The 25,595-nt window shown below is 39.2% G+C and overlaps 2 non-coding genes across 2 annotated transcripts; one reads left to right on the plus strand and one right to left on the minus strand.

The window, feature by feature from the left end:
* The first annotated feature begins 4,575 nt into the window (after positions 1 to 4,575).
* On the plus strand, positions 4,576 to 4,679 carry LOC148549122 (small nucleolar RNA R71). The gene has a single exon (XR_015898482.1). It is a non-coding gene; the product is annotated as a small nucleolar RNA R71 (small nucleolar RNA).
* Positions 4,680 to 11,712: 7,033 nt separating this feature from the next.
* Positions 11,713 to 11,820, minus strand: LOC148549123 (small nucleolar RNA R71). Its single transcript, XR_015897733.1, has one exon. It is a non-coding gene; the product is annotated as a small nucleolar RNA R71 (small nucleolar RNA).
* Positions 11,821 to 25,595: the final 13,775 nt, after the last annotated feature.

Genomic DNA, 25,595 nt, shown 5'->3' on the forward strand with positions numbered 1-25,595 from the left:
GGGTAACGTAGTCGAACACGTTTAAGCTTCAGTTTAAGGTTAAACTGAAGCTTAAACGTGGAGATAGGAAAAGCAGCCCTGGAGGTCGAACACGTTTAAGCTCCAGTTTAAGGTTAAACTGGAGCTTAAACGTGGAAATAGAGAAAGCCATCCTGGAGGTCGAACACGTTTAAGCTCCAGTTTAAGGTTAAACTGGAGCTTAAACGTGGAAGCGGAGAAAGGTAGCCCTGGAGGTGTCGAACACGTTTAAGCTCCAGTTTAAGGTTAAACTGGAGCTTAAACGTGGAAGCGGAGAAAGCATCCTGGAGGTCGAACACGTTTAAGCTCCAGTTTAAGGTTAAACTGGAGCTTAAACGTGGAATTGGCTCCCTGGTGCATTTCCCATTTCTGGCGTTTAACTTCCAGTTTAAGGTTAAACTGGAGGTTAAACGCCACTTTCACCCTTTCCTAGCATTCATGATTTTGGTAGTTTAAGTTCCAGTTTAAGCTTAAACTAGAACTTAAACTCCACATGTGATATTCAACCTTCCTTTATTGATTTTTGTTGCTTCCTTGCCTAGCCTCTTCTTCCCTGAAATCATCCAAACAACTGCATCAAAGTCTTGCAAATTTTCATGAGAATCTTCCATTCATAGCATTCAAGTAATATAACTAAAAACTCATGAAATTTGCATAAAAATCATGCTATTTGGATGGTTCATTGCTTTGTTATTCATTTAACCATTCTTGGTTACTTTAAGCTCAAGAAAGTGCATAAAACAACTAAAACAAACAGAAAAATGCTAGTGAAACTCGCCTAAGATGCCTTGGCATCACAACACCAAACTTAATACTTGCTTGTCCCTAAGCAAGTCCTGAGTTATTTGAGAAGAAAGTATGAAACAGAAAGCAATTACATTGGCTATATTAGTAAGCACTTGAAATTCATCAGAAGGGTTTTATGCAGAAAGTTGCAGTATCACTTTTTCATTCTTATCAGGTAAGATTATCACTTTTTCATTGCATTCATCAAACACTGCTATGGCCTCTTGTTATTCTTATGTCCTTGGCACTTTTCTCTTCTTTGTTTTTCTTTTCTTTTTCTTTGAGCTCCTTTACTCCTTGTTTGCTTAGTGTCATGTGTTGCACAAGCCTTTGGCATTTTCTTTTTCTTATCAGTGCACTACACATATCCACTGCAGGCATTTTAGTTCACATTTCTTCTTGAGACATTGGTGCCCAGCACCTCTTTGTGTGACTAAATGTTTTGTATTTAGGTTGCTCTTGATAATGGACTTTTGGTTGATAATCCCGGGTTAGTTAACCCAAGTTACCAAGTGTTGAAACACTCCTCAGAACCTATTCATCCAAGCATATCCTTAATACATAAACACCACAGGCATTTGTCTCAGAAGTTCGAACCATTGGTGCCTAGCTTATTTTCTCAATTTTTTTGCTTTTTGGTTGCCCTTTTTCAGTGGCTTTTTCTTCTTCTTTTTCTTTCTTTTTCATGGCCAAAGACATTTATTCATCAAGATCCATAGACAGTTTTCAATTTCTACACAGAAAATGATAATTCTACACTCTATTTCCAGTGATCTGACTAAACAATCAAGCATGCATACCACCACTTAATTCTACTTGATTTGTCACTAATTGAGCCAAGTTACTTTTGTTCAAACTTTTTTTTTATTTTTGGAAACAGAACAAGCATGGCAAGCATTTATTTAAGAAGGTAAAGTTATATCCAAACATCTAGGCATTCACTTTATTCAAAGCAATAACAGACAAACATACTAGAACTTCACATTCCAGAAAGATTCAACAATTACAGTTTAAACCAGAACAAGCATGCTTTTGTTTGCCCTTTTTAAAGAATTGTCAAGGAACAACACCACCTTGTGAAATTCCTTGTTTTCTCTTTGTTGCCAGGAAACAATTTGATTTCTCCTTCTTCTCCTAGTTGTTGCTTCATGCTTTAAGATCCTTGTTTCCTTTCCTGCAAAGAGTGATGAAGTTGCTTGCTTCTCAAGCACTTGAGTGGTTAGCTCAACTATGTATGGGTAAGTGTCTGAGTCTTAAATTGGTGTGTGAACACCAAACTTAGTCTCCTACTTACTTCTCTGTTCTTTGAATCCTTGAGTTCTCCTTGGAATGAAGTTGCTGCTAAGGATTTTAAGCATTTCTGTGATTGCTTAGAATGGTTGTTCCTTTCATATAATTCAAAGGTTGTTGTGTTCAGTTGATCTTTATGGTGGAACACCAAACTTAGAGTCACACATTCCCCTTTGAATTATTGATCCACGAATTCATTGTTTGGTGTGAAACACCAAACTTAATTCTTTGCAATGCACAGAAATTACTTCACCCTTTTTATTGAAACAAATAAACGAAACAGCAAAGGGGGTATTACCTCAGGTTGGGTTGCCTCCCAACAAGCGCTTCTTTAACGTCATTAGCTTGACGGTTGCCCCTTGTTAGGGTGGATTGTAGTGCTTGATGTCCTCTCCTCTCACTATGAAAACGTCCCCATTTGATTCCTTCATGATTTCCAAATGTTCCATAGAAAGAACTTTCCTGATTGTGAACACTTGAGGGAGCTGGGAAGGAATGGTTTTTAGGCCAGGTGGGATTGGCAGATAATGACTTGATATCACTTTATCTCCCGGAGAGAAACCTTCAGTGGGGATTTTCTTGTTTCTCCACCCTCTTGGCAATTTTTTTACAATTCTTCCCTTTCTCTTGAGGATTTCTTCATTGACCCTTATGCCAGGGGGATCCTTCTGATCTGTTTCTATTGATTCTTGTGGCTTTAACTCTTGCAATTCTTGTTTGCCTTCCAAGGACTGTTTCAGAGTTTCAGCTGCTGGATTGCTTCCCTCCAAACACAGATGGCTACTATCATCTTTAGGCTTTTCAGGTTCTGGTTCAGGCTCAGATGCAGGTTTGAAAACATTGAAAATGAGCTGTTCATCATGTATTCTCAAGATTAGCTCTCCTTGTTCTACATCTATGAGCGCTCTAGCAGTGGCTAGAAATGGCCTTCCCAGAATGATAGGGTGTAGGTAGCTTTCCTCCATGTCCAAAATGACAAAGTCTGTGGGGAAGAAATAATTTCCCACTTTCACCAGCACATTTTCAACTACCCCTTCAGCTTGCTTCTGAGTTTTGTCAGCCAGTTGTATGATTACATCAGTGGATCTCACCTCATTCAGTTGTAGCCTCTTCATAAGAGTCAGAGGCATCACATTTATGCTGGCTCCTAGATCACAGAATCCTTTGTCAATTTTTGTTTCCCCTATGATGCAGGGGATATGAAAACTTCCTGGGTCTGTTTTCTTAGAGACTATGTCCTTCTTGATGATGGCACTGCATTCTTTGTTCATTATTACAGTTTGTCCTCCCTTCAAAACTCTTTTCTTGCTCAGCAATTCCTTTAAATACTTGATATGTGTAGGCATGTGCTGGAGAATCTCAAGAAAGGGAATATTGATATGGAGAGACTTAAATGTCTCTAAAAACCTTGAATAGGTTTTCCCTTTTTCACCTCCTCCTAACCTCTGAGGAAATGGTGCTTTTGGTTGGTATGTTTCCAGCATGCCTTTTTGCAGTTCCTTGGCTTGCTCAGTTTCACTTTCCTGCTTAGCTTCTTCCACACCTTCCTTCAAGATTTCTGGCTCCTGTTCTGAGGGTCTGATTCCTTCTTCTTCTGAGACTTCCTTCAATATAGTGATGGCCTTGCATTCTTCCCATCTCACTCCCTTTTGTTCCCCTTTAGGATTCTTTTCTGTGTCACTAGGGAACACTGCAGTTGATTTGGGGGCCTGTTGAGATAGCTCTCCTACTTGAGACTCCATCCTCTTGAGTTTTTCACCATGGTTCCTTAAGGTGGATCTCACATCATCCCTAAAGCTTTTCAACTCACTTATGTCCTGACCCATGTTTGCCAGCATTCCTTCTATCCTGTTTAATTGATCTTGAAATTGTTGGTTCGGATTAGGTTGGGTAGGTTGATTATTTTGGCCATGATATGATGGTTGGGAGTAAGTGTTTTGTGTGGCTTGGTATGATCTTTGGTTGGAGTTTTGGTATGTGGAATTGTTATGTTGGTTGTGGTTGTAAGGTTTGTGGTTTTGTGGTTGGGTTTGTTGGTTCCCCCACCCAAAGTTTGGGTGGTTTTTCCATCCTGGGTTGTAAGTGTTGGAATGTGGATCATATGGTTGCCTTTGTTGATTTCCTACATAATTTGCCTCTTCCCAATCACCTCCTTCAGTGCTTACTTCCTCTTGATCTTGTGTGTGTATTGCAGCCACTTGCTTTGTTTCTAATTTCCTGGTGAGCTCTGCTAGTTGCTTGGCAAACACCTTGTTTTGGGCTAAAATTGTATCAACATGGTTCAGCTCCATGACTCCCTTAGTGTTGTGTCTCTCTGAAGCATAGTAGTACTCATTCTCAGCCACTGTCTCAATCACTTCAATGGCTTCTTCCACAGTCTTTTTCCTGTTCAATGAACCTCCTGATGAATGGTCTACAGCCTTCCTTGATTCATAAGAAAGTCCATCATAGAAAATATGCAATTGCACCCAGTCATGGAACATGTCTGGTGGGCATTTCCTTGTCAAATCCTTGAATCTCTCCCATGCCTCGTAGAGAGTTTCACCATCTTGTTGTCTAAAAGTCTGAACCTCAGATCGAAGCCTATTGACCTTTTGTGGGGGGTAGAAACGTGCCAGAAACTTGCTTTCCACCTCATCCCAGGTTGTTAGGCTCTCCCTTGGGAATGATTCCAGCCACTTAGCTGCCTTGTCCCTAAGTTAAAATGGGAACAAGAGCAGTTTATAGGTATCTTCCTGGACTCCATTGGACTTCACAGTGTCGCAAATTCTCAGGAACTTTGTGAGATGTTGGTTTGGATCTTCATTAGCACTCCCACCAAATGAACAATGATCCTCCACAAGTGATATTAGCTGTGGTTTGAGTTCAAAATTGTTGGCCTGAATGGGTGGTTTCTGAATGCTGCTACCACAATTCCCAGAGGTTGGGTTTATGTATGAACCAAGAACCCTCCTCTCGGGAATGGCGTTGTTTCCATCAGCTCTCTCATGGTTGTGAACTTCTCTATCCATGTTGAGATCTAGAGCTTCCTCAAAATTGTCCTCAGATTCTCCTTCAGATTCTTCTTCTCCCAGTACTCTCTTCCCTCTTGCTTCCCTTCTAAGTCTATGAAGGGTCCTCTCTGGTTCGGTATATGGAGGAGTTGATGTCTCTCTTCTCCTACCTGTCATACAAGAACACAGCACAGGCAACAAACAAGTAAAATACTCTATGTTAATGGAAGAGTATGGTTAGAGCAGTTGAGGAATTAATTCAAATAGTTAGTGAGTCAGTGAGTTAGTTGCTTGAATTTAAAGGCATAAAGAAAGAAAGCATGTAACAGAGTGCAGAAATTAAAATTCACAAGTAACTTGAACTGAATTAACAAAGCAAAAAAAAAAATGCTCAATCTAGTTAACTTCCAATTGGAGAATTGTCAATCGAAAACCAATCCCCGGCAACGGCGCCATAAACTTGATGCGCATAAACTAGTTATGCCACGATTTAGGAAATTGCACGATCGGCAAAATTCCTTCCGGCAAGTGCACCGGTTATCGTCAAGTAAAAACTCACAATAGAGTGAGGTCGAATCCCACAAGGATTGGTTGAATGAGCAATTCGGATTAGAAGTGTGTCTAGTTGAGCGGAATCAAGAATTAGATGAGAATTGCGGAATGTAAAATTGGCGGGAAACGTAAATGGCAAGAAATTGAAATGGCGGAATCTTAAATTGAATGAATTAAAGAGCAGAAGCTAAATTGCTGAAATTAAAAGGGAATGGGGGTGATTGCATGAATTGAGTTGCAGAATGTAAAGAGAAAGTGGAAATCGGAGATGGGGAATTCATTGGGTTATAGGAGATATTGAGATCTCCGAATCAAAACATGTTTATCTCTTCCTCAACCAATGCGTTCATTGAATTTTGCTTGGCAATCTTATATGATTGGATCCCAATCCCTTGGCTCACCAATTCTCTCTAAAAACAAACAAATTCCCAATCCCTTGGTTTAAATGTTCATAAGAAGAGATGATGCTCGATCACTGATTATACCACACAGTTTCATGAACCACAATTTGGTAGGATTACATGTCACAATATCCATCAAAACCCCAATCCAATTCACTGTGAGAAAGCTTCTCTAGCATGAATCCTCCATTCCTTTCCCAAGGTTCCGAAGGATTCCAATTATGGGTAGTTTCTTTCCCAAGACAACTACCCAATGGAATTAGATCGAGAAGCTTTCTAACAAAATTCAAGAGAAAAGATTAAAGAAGAATATAAACTATTATTGATTCATTGAATTACAATAGAGCTCCCTAACCCAATGAAAGGGGGTTTAGTGAGTCATAGCTCTGAATTCAATTACAAAGGTATGAAAACTAGCAAAAATGAAAAGGTAAAAGTAAGTGCCTCTAACTTAAATTCTATCCTATTTATACACTTTCTTCATTGAGCTTCTGTTGTGTTTCTTGGGCTTTGAGGCCTCTCCCTGCTTTCTTTTTGCTTTGGGTTTATGATCCATAATCTTGATGAGGCTGCTGATCCAAATTCTGTAACATTCATTGAGCCAACTTAGTGATAATCAAGTAATGACACATGACTCAACAAATTGAAATTCCAGACTCATCAATCCTTCAGGCCCAATCCCATAAACCATGATATTCAATTGGGTTTCATACCAGAGTAAGTTTAAGTTAATGTTTGTGCTCAAATGCTAACTTAAACTGCAATATTTTTGGCCCAGAAACCTTTTCCAAGAGTGGCGTTTAAGTTGCAGTTTAAGCTTAAACTGCAGCTTAAACGCCAGACACTTCCAGTGATGCCTTTTGTGGAAGCACGTTTAAGCTTCAGTTTAAGGTTAAACTGAAGCTTAAACGTGGAAATGGAAGAAGGCAGCCCTGGAGGGTAACGTAGTCGAACACGTTTAAGCTTCAGTTTAAGGTTAAACTGAAGCTTAAACGTGGAGATAGGAAAAGCAGCCCTGGAGGTCGAACACGTTTAAGCTCCAGTTTAAGGTTAAACTGGAGCTTAAACGTGGAAATAGAGAAAGCCATCCTGGAGGTCGAACACGTTTAAGCTCCAGTTTAAGGTTAAACTGGAGCTTAAACGTGGAAGCGGAGAAAGGTAGCCCTGGAGGTGTCGAACACGTTTAAGCTCCAGTTTAAGGTTAAACTGGAGCTTAAACGTGGAAGCGGAGAAAGCATCCTGGAGGTCGAACACGTTTAAGCTCCAGTTTAAGGTTAAACTGGAGCTTAAACGTGGAATTGGCTCCCTGGTGCATTTCCCATTTCTGGCGTTTAACTTCCAGTTTAAGGTTAAACTGGAGGTTAAACGCCACTTTCACCCTTTCCTAGCTTTCATGATTTTGGTAGTTTAAGTTCCAGTTTAAGCTTAAACTAGAACTTAAACTCCACATGTGATATTCAACCTTCCTTTATTGATTTTTGTTGCTTCCTTGCCTAGCCTCTTCTTCCCTGAAATCATCCAAACAACTGCATCAAAGTCTTGCAAATTTTCATGAGAATCTTCCATTCAGAGCATTCAAGTAATATAACTAAAAACTCATGAAATTTGCATAAAAATCATGCTGTTTGGATGGTTCATTGCTTTGTTATTCATTTAACCATTCTTGGTTACTTTAAGCTCAAGAAAGTGCATAAAACAACTAAAACTAACAGAAAAATGCTAGTGAAACTCGCCTAAGATGCCTTGGCATCAACTGGGCTTACTCATTCACTGTCTGAGATGGGGTAGATGATATCTGCCTCCAGTAGTCTGGTTACTTCCTTCTTGACAACCTCTAAGATAGTTGGGTTCAGTCTTCTCTGGGGTTGACGCACATGCCTTGTTCCTTCTTCTAAAAATATCCTGTGTTCACAAACTTGAGGGTTGATGCCTACTATGTCTGCTGATGAGCGGATAATTTATACGCTTTTTGGCATTGTTTTTACATAGTTTTTAGTATGATTTAGTTAGTTTTTAGTATATTTTTGTTAGTTTTTAAGTAAAAATCACATTTCTGGACTTTACTATGAGTTTGTATGTTTTTCTGTGATTTCAGGTAATTTCTTGCTGAAATTGAGGGACCTGAGCAAAAATCTGATTCAGGCTGAAAAAGGACTGCAGATGCTGTTGGATTCTGACCTCTCTACACTCAAAGAGGATTTTCTGGAGCGACAGAACTCCAAATGGCGCGCTCTCAATTGCGTTGGAAAGTAGACATCCAGGGCTTTCCAGCAATATATAATAGTCCACACTTTGTTTAATTTTAGACGACAAAAACTGGTGTTGAACGCCAGTTCCATGCTACATTCTGGAGTTAAACGCCAAAAACAGGTTGCAAAGTGGAGTTAAACGCCAGAAACAGGTTACAAAGTGGCGTTCAACTCCAAGAGAAGCCTCTACACATGTAAAGCTCAATGCTCAGCCCAAGCACACACCAAGTGGGCCCCGGAAGTGGATTTCTGCATCTTTTACTTATTTCTGTAAACCCTAGTAACTAGTTTAGTATAAATAGGAATTTTTACTATTGTATTTACATCTCTGGACGTTTAGTTCTTAGATCATGAGGGCTGGCCATTCGGCCATGCCTGAACATTTATTACTTATGTATTTTCAACGGTAGAGTTTCTACACACCATAGCTTAAGGTGTCGAGCTCTGTTGTTCCTCAAAGATTAATGCAAAGTACTACTGTTTTTCTATTCAATTCAACTTATTCCGCTTCTAAGATGTTCATTCGTACTTCAATATGATGGATGTGATGACCGTGACAGTCATCATCATTCTCAACTTATGAACGCGTGACTAACAACCACTTCCGTTCTACCTTAGATTGAATGGATATCTCTTGAATATCTAATACAGGGGACCGAGTCCGAGTTATTAGTGTCTTTGTGGTATAAGTTAGAACCCATGGACGGCCATTCTTGAGAATCCAAAAAGTCTAAACCTTGTCTGTGGTATTCTGAGTAGGATTTAGGGATTGAATGACTGTGACGAGCTTCAAACTTGCGAGTGTTGGGTGTAGTGACAGACGCAAAAGGATAGTAAATCCTATTCCAGTATGATCGAGAACCGACAGATGATTAGCCATGCAGTGACAACGCATTGGACCATTTTCACTGAGAGGACAGGTGGCCATTGACAATGGTGATGCCTAACATACAGCTTGCCATGGAAAGGAGTAGGAATGATTGGATGAAGACAGCAGGAAAGCAGAAGTTCAGAGGGACGAAAGCATCTCTATACGCTTATCTGAAATTCTCACTAATAAATTACATAAGTACCACTATCCTATTTTATATTTTATTTATCTTTTACTTATCAATTCATAAAATCAGTTGAATCTGCCTGACTGAGATTTACAAGGTGACCATAGCTTGCTTCAAGCCGACAATCTCCGTGGGATCGACCCTTACTCACGTAAGGTTTATTACTTGGATGACCCAGTGCACTTGCTGGTTAGTTGTACGAAGTTGTGAAACAGAATTAAGATCATGAACGTGCGTATTGAGTTTTTAGCGCCGTTACCAAGGAAGTAATGATCACAATTTCGCACACCAAGTTTTTGGCACCGTTGCCAGGGATTGTTCGAGTTTGGACAACTGACGGTTCATCTTGTTGCTCAGATTAGGTAACTTTCTTTTCGTTTTCTTTTTTAAAAAAAAAAATTCCTTTTTCGTTTTTCCAAAATAATTTTCGAAAAATCCAAAAAAATTAATAAAATCATAAAATCAAAAATATTGTTTTTGTGTTTCTTGTTTGAGTCTAGAGTCAAGTTTTAAGTTTGGTGTCAATTGCATCTTTTTAATTTTCTAAAAATTATTTTCAAAAATTTCATGCATTGCATTCTTCATGATCTTCAAGTCGTTCTTGGCCAGTCTTCTTGTTTGATCTTCATATTTTCTTGTTTTGTATCTTTTCTTGTTTTTCATATGCATTCTTGAATCGTTAATGTCTAAAGAATAAAAATTTTTAAGTTTGGTGTCTTGCATGTTTTCTTTTCTTGAAAATTTTTCAAAATTAAGTTGGTGTTCATCTTGACATTCAAAGTGTTCTTGGTGTTCATCTTGACATTCATAGTGTTCTTGCATGCATCACATGTTTTGATCCAAAATCTTCATGCATTGTGTCTTTTTTGTGTTTTTCTCTCTCATCATTGAAAATTCAAAAATAAAAAAATATCTTTCCCTTTTTCACTCATCAAATTCGAAAATTTGAGTTGACTTTTTCAAAATTTTTTAAAATCTAGTTGTTTTTATGAGTCAAATCAAATTTTCAATTTAAAAATCTTATTTTTTTCAAAATCAAATCTTTTTCAATTTTCTTTTCATATTTTCGAATTCCTCTTTAAAATTTTTCAAAATCTTTTTCTTTTTTTTTTTATGTTTTCGAAAATATTCAAATTAATTTTCAAAATCTTTTTCTTATTTTATTTCTTAATTTTCGAAAATTTTATTAGCATTTAATGTTTTGATTCAAAATTTTTCAAAGTTGTTACTTGCCTATTAAGAAAGGTTCAATCTTTAAAATTTAAAATCATATCTTTTAGTTTCTTGTTAGTCAAGTAATCAACTTTAGTTTTCAAAATTAAATCTTTTCAATTTCTTATCATATCTTTTTAAAAATTGATTTTCAAATCCTTTTCAATCAATCTTATCTTTTTGTTTCAATCATATCTTTTTCAAAAACAAATTTCAAATCTCTTTCAATCAATCATATCTTTTTGTTTCAATCATATCTCTTTCAAAACTGCCCAACTAACTCTCTACCTTTAATTTTCGAAAATCCCTTCCCTCTTTTTCAAAATTTTGTTTTAATTAACTAATTGTTTTAATTTTAATTTAATTTCAATTTTAATTTTCAAATTTTAAATTTAAATTTAAAATATTTTTATTTTATTTTGTTAAAATTTTCGAATTTTTCTCTCGTCTCTAATCTCCTTCTATTTATTTATTCATCCATTAACACTTCTATCCTCACCCTTGTGTTTGGATTCTCATCTTTTCCTTCTTCTATTCTTACTTTCTTCTACTCACATAAAGGAATCTCTATACTGTGACATAGAGGATTCCATATTTTTTTTTCTGCTTTCTTCTTCTTTTTCATATGAGCAGGAACAAGGATAAGAACATTCTTGTTGAAGCTGATCCTGAACCTAAAAGGACTCTGAAGAGGAAGCTAAGGGAAGCTAAAACACAACTCTCTGGAGAAAATCTGACAAAAAACTTCGAAAAAGAAGATATGGCCGAAAATAATAACAATGCAAGGAGGATGCTTGGTGACTTTACTGCACCTAATTCCAATTTACATGGAAGAAGCATCTCAATCCCTGCCATTGGAGCAAACAATTTTGAGCTTAAACCTCAATTAGTTTCTCTGATGCAACAGAACTGCAAGTTTCATGGACTTCCATCTAAAGATCCTTTTCAGTTTTTAACTGAGTTCTTGCAGATCTGTGATACTGTTAAGACCAATGGGGTTGATCCCGAGGTCTACAGGCTTATGCTTTTCCCGTTTGCGGTAAGAGACAGAGCTAGAGTATGGTTGGACTCTCAACCTAAAGATAGCCTGAACTCTTGGGATAAGCTGGTCACGACTTTCTTAGCCAAGTTCTTTCCTCCTCAAAAGCTTAGTAAGCTTAGAGTGGATGTTCAAACCTTCAGACAGAAGGAAGGTGAATCCCTCTATGAAGCTTGGGAGAGATACAAGGAACTGACCAAAAAGTGTCCTTCTGATATGCTTTCAGAATGGACCATTCTGGATATATTCTATGATGGTCTATCTGAACTATCAAAGATGTCATTGGACCATTCTGCAGGTGGATCCATTCACCTAAAGAAAACACCTGCAGAAGCTCAAGAACTCATTGACATGGTTGCTAATAACCAGTTCATGTACACTTCTGAGAGGAATCCTGTAAGTAGTGGGACGCCTCAGAAGAAGGGAGTTCTTAAAATTGATACTCTGAATGCCATATTGGCTTAGAACAAAATATTGACTCAGCAAGTCAATATGATCTCTCAGAGTCTGAATGGAATGCAAGCTGCATCCAACAGTACTCAAGAGGCATCTTCTGAAGAAGAAGCTTATGATCCTGAGAACCCTGCAATAGCAGAGGTGAATTACATGGGTGGACCCTATGGAAACACCTATAATCCATCATGGAGAAATCATCCAAATTTCTCATGGAAGGATCAACAAAAGCCTCAACAAGGCTTTAATAATGGTGGAAGAAACAGGTTTAGCAATAGCAAGCCTTTTCCATCATCCACTCAGCAACAGACAGAGAATTCTGAGCAGAATCCATCTAGCTTAGCAAATATAGTCTCTGATCTATCTAAGGCCACTGTAAGTTTCATGAATGAAACAAGGTCCTCCATTAGGAATTTGGAGGCACAAGTAGGCCAACTGAGTAAAAGAGTCACTGAAATCCCTCCAAGTACTCTCCCAAGCAATACAGAAGAGAATCCAAAAAGAGAGTGCAAGGCCATTGATTTAACCATCATGGCCGAACCTACAGGGGAGGGAGAGGACGTGAATCCCAATGAGGAAGACTTCCTGGGACGTCCAGTGATCAACAAGGAGTTTACCTTTGAGGAACCAAAGGAATCTGAGGCTCATCTAGAGACCATAGAGATTCCATTGAACCTCCTTATGCCCTTCATGAGCTCTGATGAGTATTCTTCTTCTGAAGAGAATGAGGATGTTAATGAAGAGCAAGTTGCCAAGTACCTTGATGCAATCATGAAGCTGAATGCCAAATTATTTGGTAATGAGACTTGGGAAGATGAACCTCCCTTTCTCATCAACGAACTGAGTAATCTGGATCAACTGACATTGCCTCAGAAGAAACAGGATCCTGGAAAGTTCTTAATACCTTGTACCATAGGCACCATGACCTTTGAGAAGGCTCTATGTGACCTTGGGTCAGGGATAAACCTCATGCCACTCTCTGTAATGGAGAAACTGGGAATCTTTGAGGTTCAAGCTACCAAAATCTCATTAGAGATGGCAGACAACTCAAGAAAACAGGCTTATGGACAAGTAGAGGACGTGTTAGTAAAGGTTGAAGGCCTTTACATCCCTGCTGATTTCATAATCCTAGACACTGGGAAGGATGAGGATGAATCCATCATCCTTGGAAGAACCTTCCTAGCCACAGGAAGAGCTGTGATTGATGTGGACAGAGGAGAGTTGGTCCTTCAACTGAATAAGAACTACCTTGTGTTTAAAACTCAAGGATCTCCTTCTGTAACCATGGAGAGGAAGCATGAAAAACTTCTCTCACTGCAGAGTCAACCAAAGCCCCCACAGTCAAACTCTAAGTTTAGTATTGGGAGGCCACAACCAAACTCTAAGTTTGGTGTTGAACCTCCACAACTAAACTCTAAGTTTGGTGTTGGGAGGTTCCAACCTTGCTCTGAACATCTGTGAGGCTCCATGAGAGCTCATTGTCAAGCTATTGACATTAAAGAAGCGCTTGTTGGGAGGCAACCCAATGTTATTTAATCATTTTTATTTTATTTTCTCTTTGTTATTTCATGTTTTATTAGGTTGATGATCATGTGGAGTCACAAAAACTACTAAAAATTTGAAAACAGAATGAAAAAAATAGCATTGAAAACAGAACAACCTGGAGGAAGGGCTTACTGGCGTTTAAAGGCCAGTAAGGAGCATCTGGCTGGCGTTTAATGCCAGAACAGAGCATGAAACTGGCGTTAAATGCCAAAACAAGCAGCAGTCTGGCGTTTAAACGCCAGGATTGCACCCAGAGGAAAGCTGGCGTTAAACGCCAGAAACAAGCATCAGACTGGCGTTTAACGCCAGAAACATGCACCATACTGGCGTTCAACGCCAGAAACATACTATAGACTGGCGTTGAACGCCTAAAACAAGCAAGGAAGTGGCGTTTAACGCCAGAAACATGCTGCAGTCTGGCGTTAAACGCCAGGATTGCATATATAGGGCGTTTTACACATCTAAAAGGTGAAGAGATGAGAAATCCTCAAACACCTCAGGATCTGTGGACCCCACAGGATCCCCACCTACTTCTTCTCTCCTCTTCACACCTTCTCATAACTCTCTTCCCCAAATACCCCTCACCAATCAACTCAATCACTCTTCCCCATCACCTCTTCACCAATCACATCCATCCTCTCTTCTCCAAAAACCCCACCTACCTTTAAATTCAAATTCATTTCCCTCCCAAACCCAACCCTAAATAGCCGAACCTTAAACCCCTCCCCACTCCTATATAAACCTCTCATTCCCTCTTCATTTTCACACAACAAAACCCTCTCTTCTTCCCCTTGGCCGAAACCATCTCTCTCTCTTTCTCCTCTATTTTTCTTCTTCTTCTACTTCTTTCTTTCTTCTTTTGCTCAGGGACGAGCAACCATTTTAAGTTTGGTGTGGTAAAAGCATAGCTTTTTGTTTTTCCATAACTATTCATGGCACCTAAGGCCAGAGAAACCTCTAGAAAGGGAAAAGGGAAGGCAATTGCTTCCACCTCTGAGTCATGGAAGATGGAGAGATTCATCTCTAAGGTCCATCAAGACCACTTCTATGAAGTTGTGGCCAAAAAGAAAGTGATCCCTGAGGTTCCTTTCAAACTCAAAAGGAATGAGTATCCGGAGATCCGACTTGAGATTCAAAGAAGAGGTTGGGAAGTTCTCACCAACCCCATTCAACAAGTCGGGATCTTAATGGTTCAAGAGTTCTATGCAAATGCATGGATCACTAGGAACCAGGATCAAAGTGTGAACCCGAATCCAAAGAATTGGCTTACTATGGTTCGGGGAAATTACTTAGATTTCAGTCTGGAAAATATAAGGTTGGCGTTCAACTTGCCAATGATGGAAGAAAACACATGCCCCTACACTAGAAGAGTCAACTTTGATCAAAGGTTGGACCAAGTCCTCATGGACATATGTGTGGAAGGAGCTCAATGGAAAATTGACTCAAGGGGCAAGCCAGTTCAACTAAGAAGGCTTGACCTCAAACCAGTGGCTAGGGGATGGCTAGAGTTCATTCAACGCTCAATCATTCCTACTAGTAACCGGTCTGAAGTTACTATTGACCGGGCCATCATGATCCATAGTATCATGATTGGAGAGGAAGTGGAAGTTCATGAGATCATACCTCAAGAACTCTACAAGGTGGCTGACAAGTCCTCTAATTTGGCAAGGTTAGCCTTTCCTCACCTCATTTGCCACCTCTGTAATTCGACTGGAATTGATATAGAGGGAGACATCCACATTGAAGAAGATAAGCCCATCACTAATAAAAGGATGGAGCAAACAAGAGAGCATGGACCTCAACATGAGCATGAGGAGATTCCTCACCATGAAATCCCTGAGATGCCTCAAGGGATGCACTTCCCTCCACAAAATTATTGGGAACAAATCAACACTTCCCTAGGAGAATTAAGTTCCAACATGGGACAACTAAGGGTGGAGCATCAAGAGCACTCCATCATCCTCCATGAAATTAGAGAAGATCAAAGAGCTATGAGGGAGGAGCAAGAAAGACAAGGAAGAGACATAGAGGAGCTCAAGAGCACCATTGGTTCTTCAAGAAGAGGAAGACGCCACCCTCACTAAGGTGGACTCATTCCTTAATCTCCTTGTTTATTTATTTTCCTATTTTTCGATTTTGAGCTTTATGTTTTATTTATGTTTGTGTCTTTACTATATGATCATTAGTGTCTAAGTATCTATGCCTTAAAGTTATGAATATGAATCCATCACCTCTCTTAAATGAAAACTGTTTTAATTACAAAAGAACAAGAAGTACATGGTTTCGAATTCATCCTTGAAACTAGTTTAATTATTTTGATGTGGTGACAATACTTTTTGTTTTCTGAATGAATGCTTGAATAGTGCATATGTCTTTTGAAGTTGATGTTTAATGAATGTTAAATATGTTGGCTCTTGAAGAATAAGGAAAAAGGAGAAATGTTATTTGATAATCTGAAAAATTATAGAAATGATTCTTGAAGCAAGAAAAAGCAGTGAATACAAAAGCTTGCCGAAAAAAAAAAGAGAAAAGAAAGAAAAAAAACAGCGAAAAAAAATAATAGAAAAAGAAAAAGCAAGCAGAAAAAGCCAAAAGCTCTTTAAACCAAAAGGCAAGAAAAAAAAAGCCAATAGCCCTTAAAACCAAAAGGCAAGGGTAAATAAAAAGGATCCAAGGCTTTGAGCATCAGTGGATAGGAGGGCCTAAAGGAATAAAAATCCTTGCCTAAGCGGCTAAACCAAGCTATCCTTAACCATGTGCTTGTGGCGTGAAGGTGTCAAGTGAAAACTTGAGACTGAGCAGTTAAAGTCAAGGTCCAAAGCAAAAAGAAGAGTGTGCTTAAGAACCCTGGACACCTCTAATTGGGGACTTTAGCAAATCTGAGTCACAATCTGAAAAGGTTCACCCAGTTATGTGTCTGTGGCATTTATGTATCCGGTGGTAATACTGGAAAACAAAGTGCTTAGGGCCACGGCCAAGACTCATAAAGTAGCTGTGTTCAAGAATCAACATACTGAACTAGGAGAATCAATAACACTATTTGAATTCTAAGTTCCTATAGACGCCAATCATTCTGAACCTCAATGGATAAAGCGAGATGCCAAAACTATTCAAGAGGCAAAAAGCTACAAGTCCCGCTCATTTGATTGGAGCTAAGTTTCATTGATATTTTGGATTTTATAGTATATTCTCTTCTTTTTATCCTATTTTCAGTTGCTTGGGGACAAGCAACAATTTAAGTTTGGTGTTGTGATGAGCGGATAATTTATACGCTTTTTGGCATTATTTTTACATAGTTTTTAGTATGATTTAGTTAGTTTTTAGTATATTTTTATTAGTTTTTAAGTAAAAATCACATTTCTGGACTTTACTATGAGTTTGTGTGTTTTTCTGTGATTTCAGGTAATTTCTGGCTGAAATTGAGGGACCTGAGCAAAAATCTTATTCAGGCTGAAAAAGGACTACAGATGCTGTTGGATTCTAAACTCTCTGTACTCAAAGTGGATTTTCTGGAGCTACAGAACTCCAAATGGTGCGCTCTCAATTGCGTTGGAAAGTAGACATCCAGGGATTTCCAGCAATATATAATAGTTCATACTTTGCCCAAGTTTATATGACTCAAACTGGCGTTGAACGCCAGTTCCATGCTGCATTCTGGAGTTAAACGCCAGAAACAGGTTACAAAGTGGCGTTCAACTCCAAGAGAAGCCTCTACACGTGTAAAGCTAAATACTCAGCCCAAGCACACACCAAGTGGGCCCCGGAAGTGGATTTCTGCATCATTTACTTATTTCTGTAAACCCTAGTAACTAGTTTAGTATAAATAGGACTTTTTACTATTGTATTTACATCTCTGGACGTTTAGTTCTTAGATCATGAGGGCTGGCCATTCGGCCATGCCTGAACATTTATCACTTATGTATTTTCAACGGTAGAGTTTCTACACGCCATAGCTTAAGGTGTGGAGCTCTGCTGTTCCTCAAAGATTAATGCAAAGTACTACTGTTTTTCTATTCAATTCAACTTATTCCACTTCTAAGATATTCATTCGCACTTCAATATGATGGATGTGATGACCGTGACAGTCATCATCATTCTCAACTTATGAACGCGTGACTAACAACCACTTTCGTTCTACCTTAGATTGAATGGATATCTCTTGAATATCTAATACAGGGGACCGAGTCCGAGTTATTAGTGTCTTCGTGGTATAAGTTAGAACCCATGGACGACCATTCTTGAGAATCCGGAAAGTCTAAACCTTGTCTGTGGTATTCCGAGTAGGATTTAGGGATTGAATGACTGTGACGAGCTTCAAACTCGCGAGTGTTGGGTGTAGTGACAGACGCAAAAGGATAGTAAATCCTATTCCAGTATGATCGAGAACCGACATATGATTAGCCATGCAGTGACAACGCATTGGACCATTTTCACTGAGAGGACAGGTGGCCATTGACAACGGTGATGCCTAACATACAGCTTGCCATGGAAAGGAGTAGGAATGATTGGATGAAGACAGCAGGAAAGCAGAGGTTCAGAGGGACGAAAGCATCTCTATATGCTTATCTGAAATTCTCACCAATGAATTACATAAGCACCACTATCCTATTTTATATTTTATTTATCTTTTACTTATCAATTCATAAAATCAGTTGAATCCGCCTGACTGAGATTTACAAGGTGACTATAGCTTGCTTCAAGCCGACAATCTCCGTGGGATCGACCCTTACTCACGTAAGGTTTATTACTTGGATGACCCAGTGCACTTGCTGGTTAGTTGTACGAAGTTGTGAAACAGAATTAAGATCATGAACGTGCGTATTAAGTTTTTAGCGCCGTTACCAAGGAAGTAATGATCACGATTTCGCACACCATCTGCCAAACTCCACCCAATTGCCTTCTTGTGCCTCCTCAGCACACTAAGTAACTGCTCTTCTTGTTGAGAAGTGAGTTCCCTTGCAATGATAACTGGAAACTTCTGCTTGTCCTCAAGGTAAGCATATTTGAGATGTGGAGGGAGGGGTTTTAATTCTAACTTCTGCTCATGGCCAGGCTCTGGATTGTCTAGAGCTGGTGACAATGGTAAACTACTTTCACTGTCCTCAGAAAGTGTCCCCACACTCAGACCTTGTCCTTTGTACTTCTCTTCGAACTCCTCCTGGTGAACTTCAGCCACGGTTTCATCTATGATGTCACACTGGAGGATAGAATGATCTTCCGAAGGGTGCTTAATAACTCCATTCAGATTGAAGCTTACTACTTGACCGTCTATTTCAAAAGAGTATGTTCTTGAAAAAGCATCCAATTTGAACTTCGAGGTCTTCAGGAATGGTCTTCCGAGTAGGATTGATGATGGCTTCTCTGAGTCATTTTGGGGCATCTCTAGGATATAAAAATCAATGGGAAATGTGAGCCCCATAATGCCCACTAATACATCTTCAGCAACTCCAACCACTGTAATAATGCTTTTATCTGCTAACACAAAACGAGCTGCCGACCTTTTTAAGGGAGGGAGCCTCAAAATATCATATATAGACAAAGGCAGTATACTCACACAAGCTCCTAAATTACACATGCAGTCAGAAAATATCACACCACCAATAGTACAATTAACCATACATGGACCTGGATCACTACACTTTTCAAGTATACCTCCCATTAAAGCAGATATAGAACTACCTAAAGGCATAGTTTCTAATTCATTAATTTTGTCTTTATGTATACATAAATCTTTTAGAAACTTTGCGTATTTAGGTACCTGCTGAATAACATCAAAAAGGGGAACATTTACCTCAACCTTTTTGAATATTTCTACCATTTTAGGATCAGGTTCCAACTGCTTCCTGGGCTTCCTTGCAAGTTGTGGAAATGGAATAGGAATGGCATTTTCTGCAGTGTCTGTGCCCTTTGGTGCTTCTTTCTGTGATTGAGCTTCTTCTTCTTCAGCCATGTCCTGTATGTCCTCTTCCTCCTCAACATCTTCTATTTCCACTACCTCTTCAGCTGAGGCGTGTTCTGGTAGGTTTGGCTCCTCCTGATTCCTCTCTTGCAATGTGGTTCTGGACCTTAGGGTGATGGCATTAATGCCACCCTTTGGATTGGGTAATGGTTGAGAGGGGATTCTACTGGAGCTCAAAGGCTGGTTATTGGAGTTATTCAGTGATCCAATCTGTGAGACAAGAGCTTGCAAGGTAGAATTCAGACCATTTAGAGTAGAAGTAAGGTTGTTTTCCATGGCCTGTTGTCTCCGATCAATAGATTGTAGTAACTCATCATTAGAAGACGAAGAGGGATAAGTGATCTGAGAGGTCTGCTATTGGTTATTCTGTGGTCCTTGGGATTGCCTCAAGTCAGGTGCTTTGTAAGGCTGGTTCTGGTTCTGCTGCCTGATGTTGTTATTATTCCACCTCTGATTTCCATGATTATCTCTGCCTCCTCTGTTATAGTTGTCCCTCCAACTCTGATTAGAATTATCTCTCCAACCTTGGTTGGAATTGTCCTGCCATCCGTGGTTGTAACTGCCACCTTGATTGTATCCTTGATTGGGACGGTCATAGAAGTTATGAGTGGCTGCCACAGTGTTGTCTTCCTGCTGAAGCTGCGGACATTCATCAGTATAATGGCTATAATCAGCACAGATCCCGCATACTCTTTGTGGAACCAACTGTTGGCTTTGCTGTGGTGGAGAAGGTTGAGTTTGCTGAGCTTGTTGTTGATTCAACTGTATCTGCCTCAGTAAGTTGGTCATCTCGCATATACTCTGAGTCAGAGCAGTAGTCTCTTTGTTAAAAGATACCTCTGCAACAGCTTTTGACCGGCTTTGTTTCTGCCTGTGATTCCGAGTAGATTCAGCTAAGTCGCTGATCAATTGCCATGCCTCATCAGTGGTCTTGTACTTTTTCATAGACCCATTCCTGGCACTTTCCAATGTGGTCTTATCTTGAGGCCTCATGCCCTGTGTGACGTAGCGGAGCAACACTATCTTATCAATCATATGGTGGGGGCATGCTTCCAGAAGATTGTTGAAGCGCTCCCAATATTCATAGAGAATCTCGGAGTCGTCCTGGACAATCATGGAAATGTCTTTTCTCAGTTTATCAGTAACTTCAGCTGGAAAGAATTTTTCCAAAAATTCTCTTCTAAGTGTATCCCAGTCAGAAACAGTTGCTGCGGGTTGAGTGTAGTACCACTCTCTCACCTTTCCCTCAAGAGAGAACAGAAAAGCTTTCAACAGAATAGAAGTTTCATCTGCATCATCACGCCTAACAGTAGAACAGGCTGCTTGGAAATCTCTAAGGTGCTTGATAGGCTCTTGAGCGGGTAAGCCATGAAACTTAGGCATCAAATTGAGTAGTGCAGTCTTTATTTCAAAGTCTATAGCCACCGCTGGGTGATGCGCTTGAAACGGTTGCATTGTGAAATCAGGGGCTCCAGCCTCCTGGATAGTAACTCTCCTAGGTGCTGCCATGTCACCTGCACGTAAATCAACTGAATTAGCAGAAAGGGAGCTTGTTTCTTCCTCAAGTGACGCTTCAGATTCACCCTCGAACTGGACTAACCAACGCCGAGCTTGCCTTGTTCGTGAGATAGTTCTTTCAATCTTAGGATCAAATACTGGCAAGCTTGGATCAGGAAGTGAACGCGTCATTTAATGAAAGAAACATGCATCTCATAGTAGCAAAATAAAATAAAATACAAATAAATAAATTCCAATCAATAACTTAGCACTCTATTGCAACTCCCTGGCAACGGCGCCAAAAATTGACGTGGCAGAAATTGGCGAGTTAAGAAATTATTATAGGAGATACGTTGCAAGTACAGTTCTTAACCAACCGAAAATCCGTTTATCAATTTAGAAGGGTTGTCACAAAATTAGAATTAAAATACTGGGTGTATGAGTCCCAGGTCGTCTCCCAACGAGTTGCAGAAAGATGTGCTATTTTATTAATCAGATGTTTTCTAAAAATGGTTGAGTTGATAAACAAGAAATTAAATTAGAGAATTTATGTAATTTTAAATAAAAACCTTGACCGGGAGTAGATTAGTTGGAAGCCCTATTCTTGTTGGAGTACTCTCAAGATTAATTGATGATTGAAGGTTGTTCTGCTTAGTTATTCCTTACTAGGTAGAGGAAAGTCAAGCAAGTTGGAAGGCTATTTCTATTCACAAGTTCCAATCCTCTCCCTTGGAAAGGATTAGTGTCAGTGACTAGAGGACAATCCAACAATAAACTCAATTACAATTTTTCTCTTGAGCATTCCAACTCAAGGTCCTCCTTTCAATCAACTCCCAATCAAGTTATGGAACTACTCGCTCATTATGAATGTAAACTTCACAAAATAATAAAGAGAAATAAAGAAAGACATGATAGATAATAATCAAAAAGATCAATTAAAAATAAAAATAGTTTTTGTATTAAAAAATTCTAAAAATAATCCAATAGTAATTCTGAATAAATTAAGGACATGAAAGAGTAAGAGACAAGTAAGGAAACAAACTAGAATAATGAAGTCTTGGCGGAGGTAATAACTCTTCTCAATATCCCAATCCGAAAAACAATAAAATCAAAATCCTAAAAACTATGAATGTGTAGAGAGAAAACCTAGAGGAGGAGTAAAATCAGATCTAAAACTAAAATTATGCGGAATGAATGTTGTTCCCTAGTCTCTGCATGTTCCCTGGCTCTAATATGCTTTTCTGGGCCGAAAACTGGGTCAAAACAGGGCCCAAAATCGCCCCCAGCGAATTCTGCAGATTCTACAGATCGCACACGTCACGCGATCATGTCATCCAGGCGTTCGCGTCATCCAGTGTTTTGCCTTGCCACGCGTGCGCGTCGTCCACGCCTTCGCATCACTTGTGCAGTTTCCAATCCGCGCGGTCGCGTGAGCCATGCGTCCGCGTCACTTCTCGCTGGTCATCTCCTTAATTTCTTGTGTTACTTCCATTTTTGCAAGCTTCCTTTCTAATCTCCAAGTCATTTATGCCCTATAAAGCCTGAAACACTTAACACACAGATCACGGCATCGAATGGAATAAAGGAGAATTAAAATACAAAATTAAAAGTCTCTAGGAAGAAAGTTTTCAACCATGAAGTATTTTTGGGAAGGAATTATAAATGCATGCTAATCATATGAATAAGTGGGTAAAGATTTGATAAAACCGCACAATTAAGCACAATATAAACCATAAAATAATGGTTTATCAATGAACTCTTCATGTTAGATTTAATTTCCTTTTTAATGCAGTTTGAGGCATTTCATGTTTATTGCTTCTTCCTTCATTTGTTATTATTGATTTCTTGCAATTGTTGGTCTTAGATTTTACATTGTCTTATTACTTTTCTATACTTTTATTTTGCGACTTCCAAGTGTTTGATAAAATGTTTGAGTGGATTTTAATTTAGATTTTTATGTTCTTGACTTGGATTGATTATTTAGAGACTCTTGAGTTATCAAAAGTCTTTTGTTAAATGGTAATTGGAGATTGCCGGTTAGCTCGAACTTCACCAAAGCTAGTCTCTCACTATGAGTTGACTAGGACTTGTGAACTCAAGTTGATTGTATGCACTTGACCTTCCTCCATTGGTTAGAGGTTAGATAAGTGAAGGCAATTCACATTTACCATCACAATTGACAATCATAATGAGGATATGACTTCTAATTCTCTTTCCTTGTTAAGAGCTTTCTTAGTTATAAGTTTATTTTCTTGCCAATTTACTTTCTTGTTCCTTATTTCAAAAACCCTAAAAATATACTTTTCCATAACCAATAATAAACTATACTTCCCTGCAATTCCTTGAGAGACAACCCGAGGTTGAATACTTTGGTTAATTTTATTGGGTTTGTATTCGTGACAAACAATTTAAACGTTGATTGAGGTTAAATTGTCAGTTTAGAACTATACTTGCAATTTAAACGTTGATTGAGGTTTAAAGTTTTTGGCGCTGTTGTCGGGGAGTTGCAAATGTGTGCCTTATTATTGGTTATTGTGAATATTATGAATATGTTTGCCTTTTGTTTCTTTGTTAGTTGTTTCTAGTTGTAGGAGTTTATTTTAATTATTTCTTATTAGTTTTTATTTTTATTTTCTCTTGTTACTATGAATTCTCACCCCTTTGGCTATGAGTTTGGTTCAAATTATGTTGTAGGGAATAGAAGCTACAATGAGAACATGCATCAAGTTTGGGACAATCAAAGATGGGAGGAGCCTCAAGCTTATGGACAACCTCCATGGCAACAACCCTCTCCAATGTACTACGAGCAAGAGCCATTCCAAGATGCATGGCAATCCAATGGCTATGGTGAGCCTCCTTTTTATTATCAACAACCACCACCATATGCCTATGAACCCCTTCCTCAACATAGTTTTGAACCACCATACTCACAAGCCTCATCCTACCAAACACTTCCATTTGACCCTAATTCTTATCCCCCATACCAACCACCTTATGAGCCATATGAACCATACATAGAACCAGCCACATTCCAACACAATTACTCCCAAGAACCACCATCTCAATATACACCATCTTCATATCCTTATCAAGAAGAACCACCTTCGTATTATGAGCCCTTTCTCCCAACAAATGAACCCTCCTATCCACCCCAAGCTCCCATAGATGATACCTTTATTATTATTCGCCAAGGGCAACGAGAGCTTCAAACCGTACTTACCTCTACTCTCACTGGTCTCACCTCTACTCTCCAAGCTCTTATATCCCATGTGGATCCACCCTGTACCCCCAATACTCAATCCTCGAGCTCTAGTGCACTTCCTTTTCACCCATATCCATCAATCCAAGAGTAATACGATCCCAATTATGCTGGTAACATGGAACAAGAGAGAAGGGATCATCTTAGGGACTTAATGGATCGGATTTACGCATCCATACTTCAAGAGAAGTAAGAGGAAACCCAAAAGGTGGAGGTAGGAGAGACCCTTGAAGATGAAGGAATAGTTGAAGAATTAGGGGAGGTTGAACAAGAGGGAAGTTCCATCATTGAAGACAACTCTACACCAAGTGACAATAGGAATCTTGTTGAAGCTTCTTTCATCGGATGTGAAACCAATGTTAAGAAGGAATGTATACACCCTCCAACACATGACTTGATCAATGAGGAAGAGTTGGAAGAAGTTAACAAGAAAGTGGGAATTGAAGAAAGTTGTCAAGAGGCGGAAGTCATCACGGAGGAGCTGGATTTTGTACTAGAGCAAGTGGAGAACGCCGAAATTATTGAAGAAGAGGAAGTGGTTGAAGATTTAGGAGATGCGGAACCTGCATGGGAATCTTAAGTCATAAAGCCTCCTCCTAAGACGTTTGAATTTGATGTTGAGGAGGGTGTCCAACCTCCAAGGCATATCATGGTTGAAGACTTTGAGGAGGTTGATCATGAGATGGATTCAATAATTGATGAGTGTTTATCTACAATTGAATCCTCTCCCATTGAACTTGAGGAAGAGGTTGATGTTGAAGAAGCTTGTCAAGAGGTGGAGATCATCAAAGAGGAGTCCAAGAGAGTGAAGCATACATTGGCAGAGCCGCCACTAGAGACACCTCTCCCGAAGCCATCACCATCCGTCCTGTCAATCAAGGGGGTAAATCTCTACACCTTAAGCTTTAATTTCTCGCTTGCAAACGATTTGCTTGAGACGGATGGACAACTTAGAGCTCTTTGTGGTTTTAAGAGTAAAAGGGGGATGGTTAGTAGTTGGAAACACAATCCTAGATTCGTTATGGTTGGATGTTCAAGGTCTAAGTGCAATGGTTGGTATAGTTCTCAATTGATTTGGTCTAGGAAGTTGTTGGGATGCCTCAGTAAGAATTCAGATTGCTTGCCACCCGGTTGGAATAATGATGATCCACTTAAAGATGGGTGTAGAAATAAGATTTGGGATCCTGGCATACAAGAAGATCAACTTTGGGAGCTCAAAGCTTGTGAAGAACCTCATCAAGGCTTGGTGAATTCACTTGGAAGTGTTGTTGCTTATTGGAAGTC

The sequence above is a fragment of the Arachis ipaensis genome, chromosome B8 (assembly GCF_059453495.1).
Source record: "Arachis ipaensis isolate K30076 ecotype BB chromosome B8, ASM5945349v1, whole genome shotgun sequence".
Lineage (NCBI taxonomy): Eukaryota > Viridiplantae > Streptophyta > Magnoliopsida > Fabales > Fabaceae > Arachis > Arachis ipaensis.